The sequence below is a fragment of the Bos javanicus genome, chromosome 5 (assembly GCF_032452875.1).
Source record: "Bos javanicus breed banteng chromosome 5, ARS-OSU_banteng_1.0, whole genome shotgun sequence".
Classification (NCBI taxonomy): domain Eukaryota; kingdom Metazoa; phylum Chordata; class Mammalia; order Artiodactyla; family Bovidae; genus Bos; species Bos javanicus.
The window spans coordinates 19,756,273-19,778,884 of NC_083872.1; the positions used below are offsets into that span (position 1 = coordinate 19,756,273).

Sequence of the window (22,612 nt, forward strand, 5' to 3'; positions counted from 1 at the left end):
CCAGGGAGGGTGGAGTGCTTGGTTCTTGTGGATATTTGTTCAGTGTCTTGCACAACTTCCCTAACTGGCTTATTTTCCTGCAGATAAGAGGTGGTAGTTGTGGGTGTTCCTGTATTTATTGGTTCAAAAGATTGGTGCAAAGGACAGTCAGGCAGAGCGGGCACTGACTCACAAAGGTTGCTGTTTGCTTGTGAGCTGTGTGTTCCTTTTGAGGGGAAAGAGCATAGTCCACCAGGTCCACCTCTGCCCAGCGCTGCCGGATTCTTTCCACATGACCACACCACTCCTTGAACACCTTTCCTCTGTAGCAGAGTTGACGGCACAGGACACCTCAGGAACCCGATAGGGAAGGAGCGCTGAGGTGGTGTGAACTGCGTGGGCTGTGGTCATGTAGGTGAGGATATAAATGGAATCACAAATGTAGCGAATATCCATGTGACGTCCAGTCGTCATCGGAATGTGCTTGTTGAGGTTGGACAATGACATGCTGTCCAGAGCTATTTCCAAGAATCTACTGTACACGTACCCTAGGGGCTTAGGAGGCAAGGCGAAAGGAGGAATTTGATGTCCCTGCCAACTGGATAATGGAGATGATTTTTTGGGAGGAAGTGATGTGTTCATCCCAGGACTAGGAGGATAGAGGGGGGCGAAGAGGCAGCCTTCACAGGTAAGAAAGCACCACCAGAACCAAGGCCAGGTTAGAGCATACCCTCTAGACCAACAGAAAGGAGTTGACGTGAGCTGCCCTACATGGTTTCATGGAAAAACAATTCTTGTGACTCTTCATATTTCTGCATGGTGGTCATCAAGTCCAGCTAGCTCTATCTCTTTGGATTCTAGAATTCATCTTTCCTTCTTTCACTCTCTACTCAGTGAGTTCAGTCTCTCACCATGTCTCATGTGGATTACTACAGTAGTCTCCTAACTGGTCCTCCTGCTCTCAATCTTGTCCCAGACAACCCATATCACACCCAGGGGATTTTGTCTTTTCACTGTTTAACAATGCGACCTGGACTTTCCTGGTGGCACAGTGTATAAGACTCTGCCTGCCAATACAGGGGATATGGGTTCAATCCCTGGTCTGGGAAGATCCCACATGCTGGGGAGCAACTAAGCCCATGGGTCACAACCTCTGAGCCGGCACTCTAGAGCCTGTGAGCCAAAACCACTGAAGGCCACGTGCATAGAGCCTGTGCTCTGAAACGAAAGAGACACCACCGCAGTAAGTCCACACACCAGCATGATGCATAGTCCCTGCTAGCTGCAACTAGAGAAAGCCCAAGCAAAGCAAAAAAGACCCAGTGTAGCCAAACATAAATAAATAAAATTATATATATATAAAAAAAAGGGACTTTATCAGGAGGATTTCTATCAGCTCTCTGGAGGGTCCAGAAGATGCCTAAATTGATAGAAACTGGCAGGGATGGGCCTAGGAACACTCAAGTATTGTCAGTGCCCTGATCCAGAATGAATGATTTTCTGTCATTTCTGGGGATTTTTTTTTTTTCCCTTTCTATCCTCCTTTAAGATTTTGATTCCAAGGAATAAACAGTGCTCCGGCTTGGTAAGGAAGCCACTTGTTGGTGAGTAGAGGGTTGTGGGGTCTTCCCAGGTGGCATTCATGGTAAAGAACTTGCCTGGAAATGCAGGAGACAAAAGAGACCTGGGTTCGATCCTTGGGTCGGGAGGATCCCCTGGAGGAGGACATGGCAACCCACTCCAGTGTTCTTGGCTGGGAAATCCCCTAGACAGAGGAGCCTGGTGGGCAACAAACAGTCCATGGGGTCACACAGGGTCAGACACAACTGAAGCGACTTAGGATGCGTGTACCCAGAGGGTTGAAAACCCCTAGATTTAAAAGTCTCATCAGATTTTCCAGTGGAGAAGATGTAATCCTTCTAGAGAAAGTCAGATTGGAGAGAATAATGTACGAGCAAAAACCAGTGTGTGCCCATGACATGTTGATTATAGAATGGGCATATAAGGACAGAGAAAATATGTATTATCCCACTCCACTCTGACAGCTTGTTAACTTCTCTCTCTTCCTCAATAGACACTGAATTCCTTGAAGGAAGAGCCATGTCTTACTCATCTTTGCATGCCTGCCCTCTCATAGACACTCAAAGACACACAGCATAAATACTCATTGTATGAAAGAATGAATCAATGTCCACCTAAATGAAAGCTTTGTTTCATCTAGTTTATAAGTTTTCACCATGACTTTATGGTCCTCCAACCTTTAGCCATCCTTCTCCCTGACCTAAACTGCTCAACACTGAGCTCAGGAGTACTCAATCCACTCGCTCACCCTCTGGGCACCCCCAACAGGAAAGGGAGAGAACCACGAGACTATATGTCAGATACAACATATCTGACATATTTCTGCCTCCATTTAGCCAACTCTTCTAGCGTCATTTTGGTCTTAGGAACTCGTAATATGCATTTTTTCCTGGAATGTGTAGTAGTTCTTGATGAGCTGATAGCCAACTATCTTATTTGACGTAATACAATGGGAGGAATGTGCTTTGAAATCAGACAGATAGAGGTTCCAATGTGAACTTACAATTACTAGCTTTGTGACCCTGAATACTTTTTTTTTTAAAACCTCTCTGGATCTTGGATTACACATGTATTTATGTTTGTCGTGTGACAGATATCTGGTAAACATCAGCTCCATTCTGGGTTGGGGACTTGTCGCCACTGAGAGGGGAGGGAAATTTGCAGTGCTGGGGGAGGTGATTGGAACTGAAAGGGAAAAGAGAAGTGGAATGAATGTACTGATTTGCTCTAACATGAATCAAAGTCAAGGGTTAACTTTTTGCCGAACTGTATAAAACATACCAAAGTTTTAAAAGAAGTAACAAATACGTTTAAGAGAGATACAAGTCTTTATATTTTCTGAAGCAGCAACAGAATTAGATACGTATTCTTCAAACTAAGGCTAGCACAGGTGTAACCCTGGAAGATATTTTCTTCTCTAGGAGGTGTTGTTTTGCTCCACTCCAGGATGCACTGGGATGAAATCCTGGGTGCATTATAGATTTTTAGGAAGTTTCACCTGAGAGGTCATTTTCATGGAAACCCTCGAGCAAGATACATCACAGACTGGACCATCAAATGAGCAAGCTGCTTTGGAGCAGCTGGAAGTGAGGGTGCTGAATCTGCCCAACAACTTCCCCACTTCTGTGGCACCCTCAGTTTTTGTCATTGTCTATCTCATCAATAAAAGAATATTTTAAATTACTGGTGCATGTTATAATTAATTGTATGATGTAATAAATTTTAGAGAGGTCAGTTCTAGAAAAAGAAATTTAAAAAACATCTTGAATATTACTCTTCGTTTTCTCTTCACATGTTTAAAAAAAGAAATCACAGATAGCAGATTTGAAGGTATTGCTGTAGAAGTATAATTCGAGTTTCTCTCAAATTAAATAAAAAATGTGTTGACCTGAGGAGAACAGAAATCAACAGCTCAGAAGAGCATGATATGCACACCTCCGCTCTCCCACATCATTCCTTTAACTCGTTTTTCTCCTTCTCCAAAATTCTAGGCTGCTCACACATGCCAGACTGTTCTGCAGGGACGGGTGTGTGCTGTCCTGGTGTGCTAACACATGGTTTGGAGGAGAAGGAAGATATGGCGTAGAACTGGAGGCTGGTGAGTTAAAAATACACACCATGTTCTACCCTGCAGTGAGGCAGACACGCGCCACCACAGCCTGAGGAGAGAGAGCCTTGATTTTTCTCTGGAGAATCCCTTTTTCCCTGTAGGAGAAACATTTTTCCATCACGTGCCTTCCCCTATCCTAACCGAACGGAGAGCACATACGTAGCTGAAACTAGGTCTCCCAGATGCTCTTGAGCTGGAATTTTAGTGTGGAGACAAGTGATGCAAAAACTGAGAATGGTTCTAAGTCACTTACTCTGGTAGCAAGGGCCAAAGGGAATTGTATTATTCCTGCCACTTGAATTCCTACAGCTTCTCTCGTACTTTGATAAAGTGGATTCCTGGCTTCTCCTTCTGTTCCGTGAGCTCTTTTGTATCCTTCCAATACATTCATTTCTTTGCTTAAGATACCCGGACTCTGCTTCTGTTATTTTCATCACAGAATTCGGACCAAAATCGATTCTCAGATACTGCATGTTTCAATATGCAATGCTGGAAGGGCAGTATTTGGGAGGTGGAGAGAGTCACTTGGAATCAAACATTTATTCAGGCACCAAACTCAATTTTCCTCAAGCCATTTAGATCGCAATTGTTGGCTTTACAGCATCGCTTGCAAGCCTAGGAAAGAAAAGGAGCCCTTGAACCAATTTTCCCAGGGGTTCATTTGGTTGAAATCACCAGATTCTCTAGCTCTGCCAATGCAATTCTAATCAGCCCCACAGATTCTAGAAAAAGTTCAGTGATGCTGGTCTAGGTGGCTAAGTTTAAATCAGTTTTGTAAGAAGCAGCCTGGAAATTGCTCAGTAATTATGTAACAGATTATGATGGAAAAGCAGCCACTGCAGAGAGGTCAATAGGCATTTAAAAAATCACTGCATGGGAAACTTTTCAAACCACAACCCTCCATTAGGAGCCTACATTTCCCAGAAGATCGTCATTCCTTGATTTAGGCAGCAATTTTAAAGTCAGCCGGAACCACTGTTTCTGCATGACAGCCACTGAGAAAGAGACAGGCTGTATTTTACTTTCCTGTAAGCAGCATCTCCTGGTCATGGCATTTGATATCCCTAAGATGTCACACTCTTTTGAAGTGTTTTTAGCTTTGGTTTGAAAAGTATCCTAAATCAGCAATGACCAGCCTTCTCCTGATGGAGCTTAGGGAGCAAGAGGGAGCCAGGGAAGGAGTGCAGAGAAGATGAACTTTTGGAAACCTTGACCAGAGCCCTCCTCAACTTGCTGGAACTTCCCTCCTCCTCTTCTTTCCTTCCCCGCCTCCTCCTCCACTCTTCCTCCACCCCACTTCTTCCCCTTCTGTCCTTTCTCTTCCTTCCCCCACTCTCCCTTCTCCTCCTCCTCTTGTTTGTTTTTGCTGCAGAAGCTGCTCCAGCAGCCTAATGAGGAAAAACCTCTGTCTGTTCTTTCATTCAACAAGCGCCTGTCAAGGACTTATTCCATATACATACAGAATATATTCTCTAATATCCTGTACCAGGCACTGGTAAACTAGGAAGGCAAGGTCTTTGCCTGCCAGGTGCTTCTATTTCAATGGAGAGAGATGATCTGCTTGGCTTATAGGTAGACCCTGGGTCTAACCACTGGGAGAAGGGGAGTCAAATGTCCTCACCTCCCAGCTAGAAATGGTTGTTTGCGCAAAGTAGCAATTAGTTCACCAAACACTTTAGACAATGAAAATCAAAACAGGAAATCATTGACCAGTTAGCTTAAGTGGACCAGAAACCAGGCCTTCCCTTTCCTGGTCAGCACCACAATCCTCACTCTTCCCCTTCCAGCTATCTCATTGTCTATAACCTTGTCATCTACCACAACGTGCTCTGTTGCTGTGGGTTTGATGGCGATTAGCCATAATTTTTGATTAGGATACACAATATTCCCCTGAGATGCACACACAGTCCTAGAAAGCATATACCTCTATAATCTGCTCCCATCATTTGTCAAAAATTATTATTTTTAAACCTTTTCTTCCTTGCTCAGAAATCATTCAGGAAAAGAACCACATTTCCAATGGGGCATTTGCCTTCTTGGTAGACACAGTCATTAGAAACCATGCAGAGAGGACACCACACACCTAATGATTGTTTTGCATCAAAAACACTAGAATCCCTAGAAGGAACATTGATGTCATGTTGATAACAACGCCTCTGAATTTATAACAGAATCTCAGTCTTCCATGACCTGTTTGCCTGATTCATCCACATAAAAGTTGACCAATGTTGGAATCTGGGATTAATATATACATACTACTATATATAAAATAAACAACAAGGACCTAGTGAATGGCACAGGAAACCATATTCAATATTTTGTAATAACCTATAAGGCAAAAGAATCTGAAAAAAAAAGTGTATGTGTGTGTATATATATATATATATATATATATATGGTCTTCCCTGGTAGTCAAGAATCTGCCTGCAATGCAGGAGTCGCAGGAGATGTGGGTTCACTCCCTGATTGGGAAGATTACCTGGAGGAGGGCATGGCAACTCACTCCAGTATTCTTGCCTGGAGAATCCTATGGACAGAGGAACCTGGCAAACTACAGTCCATGGGGTCGCAAAGAGTCAGACACAACTGAAGTGACTTAGCATGCACACATGTGTATCTATTTACATAAAGTGAATCACTGCTGTACACCTGAAACTAGCACAGCATTGTAAATCAATTATATTTCAATTAGAAAAAAAGAAAAGTAGATCAGTTTAGTGAAAAGGATGGAAACCACACACAAATAAACCATTTATTATAATAATATGGACTCTACAAATAAAGGTAACATTTCTCCAGCACCTGTAATAGGCCAGGCCCTATGCTAAGTGTTTCATATAATTATCTCACTTAATCCTTACCCCAACCTTTCAGGCAGGTACTATTACTATAACCATTTTACAGATGAGGAAATGTAGGCTCCAAGGCTAACTGTCTTGCCCATTCATAGGTAACTTCTTTGAGATGGAGACAGCAGTTGAAACCACAGCTACTTGACGCAGAACCCTCTTTCCTGATCACTGTTCTAATTAGGGGCACAGATTATTAGGGCTAGACCTTAGTCTAGGCACTTCCCTGGTGACTCAGATGGTAAAGAGTCTGCCTATAATTCAGGAGACTCAGGTTCAATCCCTGGGTCAGGAAGATCCCCTGGAGAAGGAAATGGCAACCCATTCCAGTATTTTTGCCTGGGAAATCCCATGGACAGTGGAGCCTGACAGGCTACAGTTCATGGGGTCCCAAAGAGTTGGACACGACTGAGCAACTAACCCTTTAGTCTAGTCATGAGGTAGCAGAGGCCCCAGGTGATGAAGGATCTGCTTAAAGTCACACAATATGTCTTCACCAACAGAAAGAGACTTGCATGTACATTGTGCCTCCCAACTGGAGAAAAGCTAGAATGAGGCTTTCAGTATTTGCCTATATATTTACAGAGGAATATTTTTTTGAGGGTTTGAGCTGAGAATATCCATGCCATGTAAAGTAGAATCTTGACAAATCTGTACTCACAAACCCAATTATGAGGCTATCTATTTAGTCATAAGAAACACTTCTAAGCCATTGGAAACTAGCCATATTCCGGTAGGAGTCTCCAATTCCACCTGGATCTGTTCTGATAAGAGCAAACTTGAAGAATGATAATCTGTATCATAGTAATATATTTATCTCAAGCTTTCAGGGGAGTCATCATTGAAAAACTCATAAGCAGAAAGTTAAACTGTTGTAATAAGCTGATGGTGATGGTACAGATTCTTATTACTTTTGTTGTTTGGGTTGTTTTTCTTTTCTTTTTTTTAAGAACTCGGTAAACCACACTGAATGTTAACAATCCATCAGCTCTACAGGGAACATTTTTCACTCCCAGAAAATTCATTTTACCTCCAGAATCTGAACCTGTAAATGTAAAGGCTTTTTTTGTCTTATAAAAAGGCTTAGTGTTAATTGTTTCCACAAGGTTAGCCCAATTGATCTGAAGCACCTGTGCTTCTGGCAAATGTAGGACATTATCAATTTTAACCATTTGTTCAGCAAGCTCTTTTTGGACTAATGCTATTTATCCAGCTGGGTATACTGACCAGGACAGCGAAGATCAAAGCAGTTGGGGATTGTGTAACATCGAAGATCTGTCCTGGTCATTAAGCCTGGAGCGTATGGACCTGATTACAAAACTCCTGCTTATATATCCTTTTAGGACCCTGATGAGTGGAAGGCTGTGCTGCCTGTAATGGCCATAACCTACATCAAGGATTCCTAGGACCACTTTTTAGGTCTTTCTGTGGTTCTTAGTTTCCTGCATGGTGAGCTCACGGAAAGCACCAGATGGAAACTCTAAAATGCAATTTGCAGCCTTGAGACCCTTGAGATCGTTAAGAGAATAAGTTCAAAGGGGTGTGGGAGGAGGCCTGGGGAGCTGTGTGTGGCCCTGTCTGGCATGGGCCTGCTTCTGCCCTTGCCAGGGAAGAAGGCTGGGAACCGCACCCCCATCCCCATTCCTGCCCGGCTCCCCCTACCCACCCCCACCCCCCACAATGGCAGGAAGTCAGAGGAGAGCACAGGAAAAGACACTCCTCAGGGGAAACAGCCATGGGTTTCAGTGAAAGCCTGAGGGCTGGGGACCAGAGGACCCAAACAGGAAGAGGAAAAATACAAGACGGTCTGGAGAGAAAGGAAAAATGGAAAGAACCAATATATATATATATATATATAATAGTAATAAAAATGATGGGTTTATATGAAATCATGTGTGTGAAACTTTTGAAAATTTTATAGCACTATAGAATTCAAAGAATCAAGTTTTAAAAATGTGGAAAAAAAAAAAATGGGATGACCTAGATGACTGGGATGAGGGATGGGTGGGAGAGAGGTCCAAGAGGGAGGGGATATATGTATATATACAGCTGATTCACTTCATTGTATGGTAGAAACTAACACAACATTTTACAGCAATCATATTCCAATTTTTTAAAATTTTAATTAAATTAACAAAAAAACAAAAACAAACCCCACTGGCTATATTGACCTGAGAAGCAAGAAACCAAAGGAAGCAACTTGAAAGATGCAAAAGTGGCAGGCAGTGCTGGGTGCTCCCAGCTGCCTTCCCTGGGCAGGGCCAGGCCACAGAATGAGAGAATCCATTCCCACCAGGCACCTCACAGCCTGGCAAACGATTACTCTCTGAATGATTCTGGCTTCACCCAGCTGCTTGGAAAGGAGCTTGCAGGAAGGTAGGTGGGAAGGGATTGCAGAAAAGCTGCTGGCATGCCTCTTCCCTTTCTGAGTCTGAAAGCTGCTCAGAGAACTTTAAAGGCTGACAGCTAAATTTAATCAGAGTTAAATTACTGAAATGAAGATGATGTTCTTATGCAACACAAATGAAAGGTGGTTCTGCCAGCACTTTCCCTACAAGGTAATGGTACAGACTCCCAGGAGCAGTCTGGCAGTTTGGCAATGTTATGAATTCAGGGGAGGCAGGAAATGTGAAAATCTGGTTCATTGCTAATATTGTCTTCTGGGGACTTGGGGGCCTGTGGGTTCAACAGACAGGGTTCCACAGCTGGTGTTCTGTGATGATGGTGCTCACTCGCTGGCAAGTCTGTGAAATGCTTCAGACATGGCATCTTAACTGTATTCTATATTTAAGACAGCCATTTTTTTCCCCCCTCAGGAACTCCAAATGTTTTCTGCCAAAGGAACTCGCATAAACGTTACAACCTGGGACTTGGACTGAATGGAACATTAGTTTATTTCCAGAGACTCTGACAGTTTGATTTTGTGCCAGTTCTGTCCTTGTTAAAAATGGACAGAGTTGGCTCTAGTTCAGACTAATTTGCCACATGATTTATTTTCTTTAAAAATAAATGTTAAATCAACTGTGATTTAACATTTAATGAACATAATCAGGTTCGATCCCTGGGTCGGGAAGATCCTCTGGAGTAGGAAATGGCAACCCACTCCAGTATTCCTGCCTGGAAAATTCCATGAACAGAGGAGCCTGGCAGGCCACACAGTCCATAGGGTTGCAAAGAGTCAGCTGAGTACACATGTATACAACAGACGTAATCTTGATAAGGTGGGACAAGAAGGGCTCTTTACCTCTGAGGCTGTCCTCCCCAAAACCCATCAACCCATCTAATCATGAGGAAAACATCAGATAAAGCCAAATTGAAACACATTCTATACATTACCTGACTCATACTCCTCAAACTTCATCACAGACAAGGAAAGTCTGAGAAACTGTCACAGTCCAGAGGAGTCTGAAGAGATGGAACAACTGAGTGGGAACAGGAAAGGACATTAGGTAAAAACTAGGGAAGTCTGAATGAAGTACGATCTTTAGTGAATAATGTCCTGTTACTTTTGGTTTCTTAGCTGTGACAATGTCCTGTACTTGCTGATGATGTAAGATGTTAAGGGAAACTAGGTGTGTGATATACGAGACCCCTTTCTTTGTACTATCTTTATAACTTTTCTATAAATCTAAAGCTGTTCTAAAATTAAATGTTTATTAAAAACATAAATGTTGGACTTCCTTCGCAGTCCAGAGGCTGAGACTCCGTGCTCCCAATGCAGGGCACCCAGGTTCAATCCCTGGCTGGGGAACTAGATCCCACGTGCACCAGCTAAAGATTCCATATGCCACAACAAAGATTGAAGATCCTGCGTGCTGCAGCCAAGACCCGGTGCAGCCAAAGAAGTAAGTGCTTTAAAAAAACGTAAATGTCAGTTTGGCTGTTGTTCTTAAATGAAACCAATCATTTAAGTCTCTCGTGTTTCCACTTCTGCTTGATTTAAATTCCTGTCCTGTTATTGCTGATAATTTACCAAGAGGAAAATTGAACCATAAAGACAGAACTGAACACATGGTGAGGGACGGTGTGGTAAAGGGAATATTGTGCTTCTAGAACTCCTCTTCTTGCTTCATCATCAGGTACCTGACCTATGGGCCTTGCACAATTATCTCCTGCCAGGATACTGGGTGATAAAGGAGTTTCAGGAGTCACCTTCTTAAGGGTTGATGTATTTTGATAGGATATTTTGGAAAAAGCAAGTCCTAAGGAATGATTTTCATGATGGTGAAATTTCCATAAAAACATACAGTTGGGTAGGAACAGAGACAGGCTTGCTCCATGGGTCCTCAAGCCCTTTCTACTCATGGGGCCAGCCCCTGCTCAAATAACACAGTATTAGGGCTGTGGCCATTAAATCTTATGCCTAAGGTCATGACTTCTCAGAGTCCATCTGGGATAACGTGACTTCTCATTCAGGTCTATGCAACACAGTCAGTGTGGGAGGGAGTCCTGGAGTCCATAATAGCAGGAGGAATCAGCCTTGTCAGGGATGACCTGTACTTTGCCTTTTGGTCTTTAATAACCTGAACATTGTTACCGGCTATCTAACCAAACCCTGCTACTGTTATAACAAAAACATGGCAGACTTTGTGCTCATAAAAACCTGAGTTCAAATCCTCACTTCTAGGTTTGCACTTCTGGCTGGGTGGCCCAAGTCAGGCTGCTTAATCTCACTGACTTCCAGGTTTTCCATCAGCACCAAAGCTGATGGTAATCTTGCTTTGAAAGATTGGTGTGAGGATAAACTACACTGGGTCAGTAAGAGCCTCTTACCCAAAGTCTGGAATACAGTAAGCTCTGAACAAATATTCTTTCCCTCCCCTTTTCCTTCCTTTCTCACAGAGCCAGGTCGGTGGAGACAGGCACCGTCTGGACAGCTCAGACCTTTCACAAATGTTTCTCTCTGTTTTCATGAGATTAGCATTTCTAATAGGATCAGAAATTCTGCTAATTCATTGATCATTAATCCTGAGGTGTACAAATAATCCCTTCTGATTTCTGCAGAACCAAGCAAATGCTCTTTGAGGACATACATTTATTTATTATTATTTTGCTGTTATTTGGGGGAAAGGCCTAATTTTATCCCACCAGAAATTGTCTGGGCAGCTCTCTTGCTCGATGATGATGGTTTGTTGAACCCAGGATCTCTGCAAAGTAGCCCCTAAAAATGATCGTTGGAAGCAAGATGGGAACCGTCTGCCAGCAGGATGCCGTGTTGGGAAAGATGCCAGTACAGTTTTGATAGAATTATGGGAGCAAATACATAACACACAAAGCACCTGAGAAGGCTTAGAGTGGTAGGGGAAAGGATGCAAAGAAACAAAAAAGCTTAATCAGTTAATTAAAATAAAAGGCAAGTGGCCAGGCATGGTGAACTAGAAATGAACACTTAATACAGAGACAATCTGAAGGTGGAAAGGCTGGGGAAAGTTCCGATCTGAAACCCCAATAGGAGATGGAGAAGGAAAGCACTCCCAACACACAGGCCAGTTATACTTCTGATAGCAGCGTCTTCACAGTGACCGTATTTCTGTTATGTTAAGTGTATCAAGTGTGTGTTGTTATATCCAACCTTGCTCATACTGAACTGTTTCCCTATGGTTGGGATATAGTTTGTTTCCAGATCTTTTTATTAGAAAGTATTAGAAAGTAGTATGGCCATAATATGTTTTAAGATTCTTCAAATGCTATGATTTTGTTACCTCAAGTTATTTCTACTTAAATATCAGACATTTATTTAGTGCCCAATGTGTTCAGCGTGCTGGGGTAACAAGATGAGTAAGGTACGGGCTCTGTACCCAGGATACTACAGTGAAGACAGAATGTAGTGGAGACAGATGCTTATTAAGATATTTTACTTCACCTTGAGAAGTATCATAATAGAAGTAAGTGCCAAGTTCTATGATCTAATGTGTAAAATTCGTTTGTACTGTACATGGCATAGTAAATGCTCAATACTAAAATGACAGTGGTGATGATGATTGTAGCCATCCCATTTCTGATAGAATCATTTAAATGCTGCTTCCCATGATTCACATTTATAGAAAAAGAAATAAAATCAAGAAAGCCCCAAAACGTGTTCTTTGATCTACAAAAATTGATGATATAAATTCAAAAAAATTGAAATCATCTCAAGTATCTTTTCTGATTACAATGCAGTAAGATTAGATATCAACTACAGGGAAAAAAACTATTAAAAATACAAACATATGGAGGTTAAACAACACACTTCTGAATAACCAACAAATCACAGAAGAAATAAAAAAAGAGATCAAAATATGCATAGAAATGAAGGAAAATGAAAACACAACAACCCAAAACCTATGGGATACAGTAAAAGCAGTGCTAAGAGGAAGGTACATAGCAATACAAGCCTACCTCAAGAAACAGGAGAAAAACCAAATAAATAACCTAACTCTATACCTAAAGCAACCAGAAAAAGAAGAAGCACCCCAGGGTTAGTAGAAGGAAAGAAATCATAAAAATTAGGGCAGAAATAAATGCAAAAGAAACAAAGGAGACCATAGCCAAAATCAACAAAGCTAAAAGCTGGTTCTTTGAGAAGGTAAACAAAATAGACAAACCATTAGCCAGACTCATCAAGAAAAAAAGGGAGAAGAATCAAATCAACAAATGAGAAATGAAAATGGAGAAGTCACAACAGACAACACAGAAATATAAAGGATCATAAGAGACTACTATCAGCAACTATAGGCCAATAAAATGGACAACTTGGAAGAAATGGGCAAATTCTTAGAAAAGTATAACTTTCGAAAACTGAACCAGGAAGAAATAGAAAATCTTAACAGACCCATCACAAGCACAGAAATCAAAACTGTAATCAGAAATCTTCCAACAAACAAAAGCCCAGGACCAGATGGCTTCACAGCTGAATTCTACCAAAAATTTAGAGAAGAGCTAACACCTATCCTACTCAAACTCTTCCAGAAAATTGCAGAGGAAAGTAAACTTCCAAACTCATTCTATGAAGCCACCATCACCCTAATACCAAAACCAAAGATGCCACAAAAAAAGAAAACTATAGGCCAATATCACTGATGAACATAGCTGTAAAAATCCTTAATAAAATCATAGCAAACAGAATCCAACAACATATTAAAAAGATCATACATCATGACCAAGTGGGCTTTATCCCAGAGATGCAAGGATTCTTCAATATTCACAAATCAATCTATGTGATACACCACATTAACAAATTGAAAGATAAAAACCATATGATTATCTCAATAGATGCAGAGAAAGCCTTTGACAAAATTCAGTGTCCATTTATGATAAAAACGCTCCAGAATGTAGGCATAGAAGGAACATACCTCAACATAATAAAAGCCATATAAGATAAACCCACAGCAAACATTATCCTCAATGGTGAAAAATTGGAAGCAGTTCCCCTAAAGTCAGGAACAGGACAAGGATGCCCACTCTCACCACTACTATTTAACATAGTTTTGGAAGTTTTAGCCACAGCAGTCAGAGAAGAAAAAGAAATAAAAGGAATCCAAATTGGAAAAGAAGAAGTGAAACTCTCACTGTTTGCAGATGACATGATCCTCTGCATAGAAAACCCTAAAGACTCCACCAGAAAATTACTAGAATATAGTAAAGTTGCAGGATATAAAATTAACACATAGAAATCCCTTGCATTCCTATACACTAACAATGAGAAAACAGAAAGAGAAATTAAGGAAACAATTCCATTCACCACTGCAATGAAAAGAATAAAATACTTAGGAATAAATCTACCTAAAGAAACAAAAGACCTGTATCAGTTCAGTTCAGTTCAGTTGCTCAGTCGTGTCTGACTCTTTGCGACCCCATGAATCACAGCACGCCAGGCCTCCCTGTCTATCACCGACTCCCGGAGTTCACTCAGACTCACGTCCATCAAGTCAGTGATGCCATCCAGCCATCTCATCCTCTGTCGTCCCCTTCTCCTCCTGCCCCCAATCCCTCCTAGCATGAGAGTCTTTTCCAATAAGTCAACTCTTCACATGAGGTGGCCAAAGTACTGGAGTTTCAGCTTTAGCATCATTCCTTCCAAAGAAATCCCAGGGCTGATCTCCTTCAGAATGGACTGGTTGGATCTCCTTACAGTCCAAGGGACTCTCAAGAGTCTTCTCCAACACCACAGTTTAAAAGCATCAGTTCTTCGGCACTCAGCCTTCTTCACAGTCCAACTCTCACATCCATACATGACCACTGGAAAAACCATAGCCTTGACTAAATGGACCTTCATTGGCAAAGTAATGTCTCTGCTTTTGAATATGCTATCTAGGTTGGTCATAACTTTCCTTCCAAGGAGTGAGCGTCTTTTAATTTCATGGCTGCAGTCACCTATATAGACAACTATAAAACACTGATGAAAGAAATCAAAGATGACACAAATAGATGGAGAAATAAACCATGTTCATGGATCAGAAGAATCAATATAGTGAAAATGAGTATACTACCCAAAGCAATCTATAGATTCAATGCAATCCTTATCAAGCTACCAATGGTATTTTTCAGAGGACTAGAACAAATAATTTCACAATTTGTATGGAAATACAAAAAACCTTAAGTAGCCAAAGCAATCTTGAGAAAGAAGAATGGAACTGGAGCAATCAACTTGCCTGACTGCAGACTATACTACAAAGCTACAGTCATCAAGACAGTATGGTACTGGCACAAAGACAGAAACATAGACCAATGGAACAAATAGAAAGCCCAGAGATAAATCCATGCACCTATGGACACCTTATCTTTGACAAAGGAAGCAAGAATATACAATGGAGAAAAGACCATCTCTTTAACAAGTGGTGCTGGGAAAACTGGTCAACCACTTGTAAAAGAATGAAACTAGAATACTTTCTAACACCATACACAAAAATAAACTAAAAATGGATTAGAGATCTAAATGTAAGACCAGAAACTATAAAACTCTTAGAGGAAAAGATAGGTAAAACACTCTCTGATGTAAATTATAGCAGCATCCTCTATGACCCACCTCCCAGAGGAATGGAAATAAAAGCAAAAATAAACAAATGGGACCTAATTAAGCTGAAAACCTTTTGCACAACGAAGGAAACTGTAAGCAAGGTGAAAAGACAGCCTTCAGAATGGGAGAAAATAATAGCAAATGAAGCAACTAACAAAGAATTAATCTCAAAAATATACAAGCAACTCCTGCAGCTCAATTCCAAAAAAATAAGTGACCCAATCAAAAAATGGGCCAAAGAACTAAACAGACATTTCTCCAAAGAAGACATACAGATCACTAACAAACATCTGTATGTCTCAGATGCTCAACATCTGAAAGATGCTCAGCATCAAAAAGATGCTTGACATCACTCATTATCAGAGAAATACAAATCAAAACCACAATGAGGTACCATCTCACGCCGGTCAGAATGGCTGCTATCAAAAAGTCTACAAACAATAAATACTGGAGAAGGTGTGGAGAAAGAAGAACCCTCTTACACTGTTGGTGGGAATGCAGACTAGTACAGCCACTATGGAGAACAGTATGGAGATTCCTTAAAAAACTGGAAATAGAACTGCCTTATGATCCAGCAATCCCACTGCTGGACATACGCACTGAGGAAACCAGAAGGGAAAGAGACACATGTACCCCAATGTTCATTGCAGCACTGTTTATAATAGCTAGGACATGGAAGCAACCTAGATGTCCATCAGCAGATGAATGGATAAGAAAGCCGTGATACATATACACAATGGAATATTACTCAGCTATTAAAAAGAATGCATTTGAATCAGTTCTAATGAGGTGGATGAAACTGGAGCCTATTATACAGAGGGAAGTAAGTCAGAAAGGAAAACACCAATACAGTATATTAACACATATATATGGAATTTAGAAAGATGGTAACAATGACGCTATATGTGAGACAGCAAAAGAGACACAGATGTAAAGAACAGACTTTTGGACTCTGTGGGAAAAGGCGAGGGTGGGATGATTTGAAAGAATACCGTTGAAACATGTATATTATCATATGTGAAATAGATTGCCTGTCCAGGTTTGATGCATGAGGCAGGGTGCTTAGGGCTGGTGCACTGGGATGACCCTGAGGGATAGGATGGGGAGGGAGGTGGGAGGGAGGTTCAGGATGGGGAACACATGTACACCCATGGCTGATTCATGTGAATGTATGGCAAAAACCACCACAATATTGTAAAGTAATTAGCTTCCAATTAAAAAAGAAAATACAACACTGTAAAAAAAAAAAAAATTCAGTGATAACCCGTATATGCCTAGGCTATGCCAGCAAATAACAAAGATTATCAAGTTCTATCTAAGTGTAAAAAAAAGTTGCTCATGAAACAAAAACTTCTTTCATAGTGATGTTTTAATGGCATGATGTTATCCTAGCTTAAATGCTGTCAGATGGAATGACTTTGCTCTCTAAAGGTGACATGGGTCAGATAGAGCTATTTTCAGATAAGAGATTGGTCAGTTTAGTTGTAACTTCTATTTCTCTAAAAAATGTGCAATATATAAATATATGCATATTTGGTATCATACTTTTATTGGATCAAGGCAGATATGGGAACCCTAAAATTTTCCGTAAATTGTATTTTTTTGCATGTGATTCTGGATTTCCCACATTGCCTTCGGCAGCCAGGTCTACAGACCTGAACAATGGTTAATGTTTAAAAAGGTACAGAGTGTTCTGGTTAGCAGCCCTGCTCATTTCCTCTTCCTGATGGTGCTGTTGTGATTGTAGGTCTCAATAAAGGGCTTTTCATGACATAAAAATACATGAGAACTGATGCTCAAATCATGCTGAATGTGAGATTAAAGTCCCTTGAAGATAAAGAAGTTGCAGCCTTAAAAAAGAAAAAAGAAAAACCTGAATTAGCTTGGATCTTTATGGGGGTAGGTTTATAGTAGTACATGGAAATAATCCACAGGCACCACTGAAATAGGCATAAGGATTTCAGACAGGAAATAAAGGAAATGCTGCATTAAACTGAAAGCACAGTGGGATTTAAATAAGCCAAAGAGAGATTCTCTGGTGAGCATTTGATCAGGAAGCTGGCATTGGCTCACCCTCTCAACTACAGTAGTGGAAAGAGTGATGTGGTCTGCCCATCAAATCCAGAACACAAAGTGCTTCCCATGGTCCTCCGACTATTCTCTTTCCTCAGTTATTAATTCTGTTCTCATGAATCGCCTGCACAATGGTTTCTGAGAGCCCCGCAGTGCAGCTACTGACATTTCCCATAAATGATATGTCCAGTCCTTTTCCTACCAATCCAATTAGTTCCACTTCCTTCAAATGTTACTCAGCACTCCTCTGAGAAGCTCTCCCTGGTTACGCTATGGTCCTTCCTCTGCAAACCATCAGCAGTTATTTGTGGATTGATTTGCTCTGTATTGCTGGGTATTTACTTGCACTGGGCTTGGTCCTGGAGCTACACTGATGAGTAAACCCTAGTCACTGCCTTCATGGAGGTCACAGTCCACATGGAAAAAAATAGTCTAATAAAATGTGATCAAGTTGATGACTGAGATAGGTATGCAGGAGCCCGCACGCACTCATCTTCCAGGGTGTCAGAAGATTTCCTGGAAAATCTGATGCCAGAGTCTTCTAGGATGAGTATAAGCTGAGCAGGTAAAGGAAGGTGGGGAAGCACAGATGGGATGTGCAGTAGGTGGAGGAGGCCAGGAACGATATGACAGGCCATGCATGTGCCATGCCATGCGTGGGTACATCAATAGTCTTCCATTTGTTTTGAGAAGTTCTCTGAATTCAGGTTCTTTTCTTACAATTAAATTTTAAGATCTTCTAGGGACCTTGTTTTCTAATTATTTTGCCTTCTTCCCCTTGGGTCTATTACAGGAAAGAGTACGTACGTTCCACCATCCTGGGAAATAGTGCTGACTTACTGGCCACCTCCAATGCTAACAAGACTCTATGTGGCCGTGGAAAGACCATCATGTTTTCACCTGCAAGCCAAGACCCTGGAAAACACGCACATCTATGACTCAAATCAAGTATGTGCTGCCTGAATAGAGAAGCCATCCAAACCACTTACCAGAAGCTCCCCCATTCCCATCAAATACCATCATTCAGCTCTTTCATATTCTTAGCTTTTGTGATGGTGCTTTACATTTTAGATTCAAAAAACTCTGTGCCAATATTTTGATTAATATTTCATTGAATAATTAAAAATATCACTGAGCAAGTGTGGAATAGATGTTCTAATCATCCTACAAAAACAGAAATTAGTCATTTTTTAATTAAATTATTGAAAGTCCCCTTTTAATAGGGATAGGATTGCCACCTCAAAAGTACAAATGCCAGGTGAGTCACTGTCTTCCCTTGATCCATCTGACTTTACTTAAAGGGAGAAGTACTTAATGGGCATGCAGGCCAGTATGTTATGAATCTTTGAAAGCTTAGTTGAGTCCCTCTGATTCCCAACAAGAAGGTGGAATCTCACAGACTGAGGTTGAGGCCTGGGATGTGTGCATTTCTGGCCTCACATTTGGCCTCTAGGTAAACAGACCACCACACTTCCAAGGCTGCCAAATTGCCATCTTTCATGGATGGTTTTCATGGATGGTTAAATCTCACCCCCTCTCTCATTGCTTGGGGTCAGGGGTAGAGAAGGAAGGAGAGGTAGAACAACATCATCGTAAACTCATTAAAAAACACACCAAACAAGTTTTACAGGCTTTGCTGTCCCAAAGCTGTTGTTTCAAGGTCATGGCTTTAGAGGTGGCAGGTTTTCCCCTGAGCCCTCCTTCATGGAAACAGCCAGCATGTAGCTTGCCTCTGGAAAGAAGAAAAAAAAATCATGGAGCATGGAGGCAGGTGGCAAATTTTGGTCACTGAACCCTGAGCTTTGGAACTCCTAAATAATATGTGAGAACCTTTGTGTCTGGTAGCCCACAAGCAAAGCCTAAATAATATTTTAGTGTGAAGAAACTAAGGGCCCGTTCTAATTCCCCAAACCTTGGTGATATGCTAATAAACAAACACTCCATGGAAGAGATGATTAGACAAAAGCCACTTTCAAACCCAAGGTCTGCATCACTGAGGGGAAGAGAAGTAACGCAATAATTCCTATCTGGTTAAACTTCACAGTATCTATGTCAAGTAATGCATTTCAAACATATTAGCAAAACCTGTTCATGAACACTTTGGGAAAGCAAATTATGCAAACTGATTGGCTTTTGCTGTCAGCCTAGTGTCCTTATTTTTGTATTAGAGATAGTCATTTGTTGTTGTTTGGTCACTAAGTCACGTCTGACTCTTTGCAACCCCATAAACTGTAGCCCTCCAGGTTCCTCTGTCCATGGAATTTTCAAGGCAAGAATGCTGGAGTGAGTTGCCATTTCCTTCTCCAGGCAATCTTCTCAACCCAGGGATTGAACCCACATCTCCTGCATTGGCAGGCAGATTCTTTACCATTGAGCCACCAGAGAAGCCCTAGAAGTCCTCAACTCAGTAAGACAGTTATATAGATAAGAACCCGCGGTATAGCGCAAGGAACACTGCTCAATACTGTAGGGACTTATATGGGGAAACGATCTTAAAAAGAGTGGAAATATATGTATGTATAACTGAACTGCTTTGCTGTACAGCAGAAACTAACACAACACGATAAATCAATTCTACTCCAATAAAAATGTCAAAAAAGACAGTTACAAAGATGGCACAAGATAAGACTTCTAAGTCCTCACACACTAGATATATAAAGATGATCTGCTTCCTTCTTTTCTCCTACTATTCTTTCCAGCTTGGTAGTTGATCACCTAACCAACTCAGGGTGCTTCTGTGTTCATGATTTCTCTCCTGGGAAGATCTGAAAACTCCTTGAGGATGGGACCCGTGTCTGAGGTGCTTCCCACAGAAGGCTGTGTGTAGTAGGTTAGACAGTAGGTGCTCCATGGAGACACATTTCTAAACCTGCATGAATGGCTTCACTCTTGTCTTCCTTTTCTTCTCTCTCAATGATGTACAAAAGATGATGGGACAGCATAAAATGCTTTTCAATACTTCTATGGCTTTTCCCAGATTTAAAAACTAGAAACTGACAGGAACGAAACTGAAGGAGAAAAGTATTTCTTAACATACATTGGCCCTGGAGAAGGGAATGGCAACTCAGGAACCTGGTGGGCTATAGCTCATGGGGTGGCAAAGAGTTGGACACGATTGAGTGACTAACACACGCACAATATACATTGGTCTAATTAAAGGACCATGCCTGAATTTCCCAACAAGGACAGCATTACTGGAGAAATTACCCTCTAAGCAGTTTGAAAATACAGACTCAGCAATGTGTAAGTTTAAAGCAATTATCTGGTCAACAGGGCATTTTACAGATAACTCCATAGCTTTCCTAAATACAACTCTGTACTCCATTGTAAAACACCAGCACGCCTGCAGCTGTTTATTGATACCATCAACCAAGAGGTAGGGAATATTTGGGGAGACTTGGGCTCCTACAGGTTCTACAGGGTACTTTCCAGGTGGCACTAGTGGTAAAGAACCCACTTGCCAATGCAGGAAACATAAGAGACAAGGGTTGGTTTGATCCCTGGGTCAGGAAGATCCCCTGGAGGAGGACATGGCAACCCACTCCAGTATTCTTGCCTGGAGAATCCCATGGACAGAGGAGCCTAGTGGGCTATACAGTCCATGAGGTCACAAAAAGTTGGACATGACTTAAGTGACTTAGCACACATGCATGGGCTTCTATAGATAGATGATTTTGATTCACAGATACAGAAGGACATTTGAGATGACCAAGTCTTTCATTTTACAGATGAATAAGCTGAAGCCAGAGAAATGATTGTTTGCCTTCAATCACAGGGCTAGTTAGAAGTTGAGTGAGGTGGAAATACCTATAGCCAATAGTTGCTAGTCCAATCCATTCATTTAAAAGATGTTTATTAAATGCTTACTCCTTGGAAGGAAAGTTATGACCAACCTAGATAGCATATTCAAAAGCAGAGACATTACTTTGCCAACAAAGGTTTGTCTAGTAAAGGCTATGGTTTTTCCTGTGGTCATGTATGGATGTGAGAGTTGGACTGTGAAGAAGGCTGAGTGCCGAAGAATTGATGCTTTTGAACTGTGGTGTTGGAGAAGACTCTTGAGAGTCCCTTGGACTGCCAGGAGATCCAACCAGTCCATTCTGAAGGAGATCAGCCTTGGGATTTCTTTGGAAGGAATGATGCTAAAGCTGAAACTCCAGTACTTTGGCCACCTCATGCGAAGGGTTGACTCATTGGAAAAGACTGATGCTAGGAGAGATTGGGGGCAAGAGGAGAAGGGGATGACAGAGGATGAGATGGCTAGATGGCATCACTGACTCAATGGATGTGAGTCTGAGTGAACTCCAGGAGTTGGTGATGGACAGGGAGGCCTGGCGTGCTGCGATTCATGGGGTTGCAAAGAGTCACACGACTGAGCGACTGATCTGGTCTGATCTGATGAACTTAATATATTAGAAATATTGACTACTACAACATGATCCTTATATACTCAGGGAATGTATAGTCTAAGAAGGGAAGAGAGACATGAGAAACATTTTTATAGCACAATGTGGAGTAGTAGGTGTAAAGGTTACCAGGAAAGGCAGGTAAGGAGACGTGAGGCACTCACTTTGGGCTCAAAATTTAAAGGGACACCAGAAACTAGGTAATCAAGATAAAGAGTACTATCAAGATTAAGTTCAGTACCACTCATTTTTTCCTTTTGTTTCAAGTTCCAGTGTGGCTCAGCATGGCACCATTGCTAATCCTGTCTTTATCTAACTTTATCTAACATGTGCATATTTTGTTCATCGTTAACTTTTTGCATTAATTAAAAAAATTTTTTTGACATGTACACACTACTTTATTTATGTATTTGGCTGTGCTAGGTCTTCATTGCTTTCTCTAGTTGTGGAGATCGGGGACTACTCTCCAGTTTCAGTCATGAGCTTCTCATTGCAGTGCCTTCTTTTGTTGCAGAGCACAGGCTCTAGAGTGTGCAGTCTTCAGTAACTGAGGCACACAGGCTTAGCTGCTCTGTGGCATGTGCAACCTTCCCGGACCAGAGATCGAACCAGTGTCCCC

The 22,612-nt window shown here is 41.4% G+C and overlaps 1 long non-coding RNA gene across 1 annotated transcript; it reads left to right on the plus strand.

The window, feature by feature from the left end:
• Positions 1-1,342: 1,342 nt before the first annotated feature.
• On the plus strand, positions 1,343-20,637 carry LOC133247198 (uncharacterized). Its single transcript, XR_009736309.1, has 3 exons — positions 1,343-3,658; positions 10,208-10,364; positions 18,381-20,637. It is a non-coding gene; the product is annotated as an uncharacterized LOC133247198 (long non-coding RNA).
• The last annotated feature ends 1,975 nt before the right edge of the window (positions 20,638-22,612 follow it).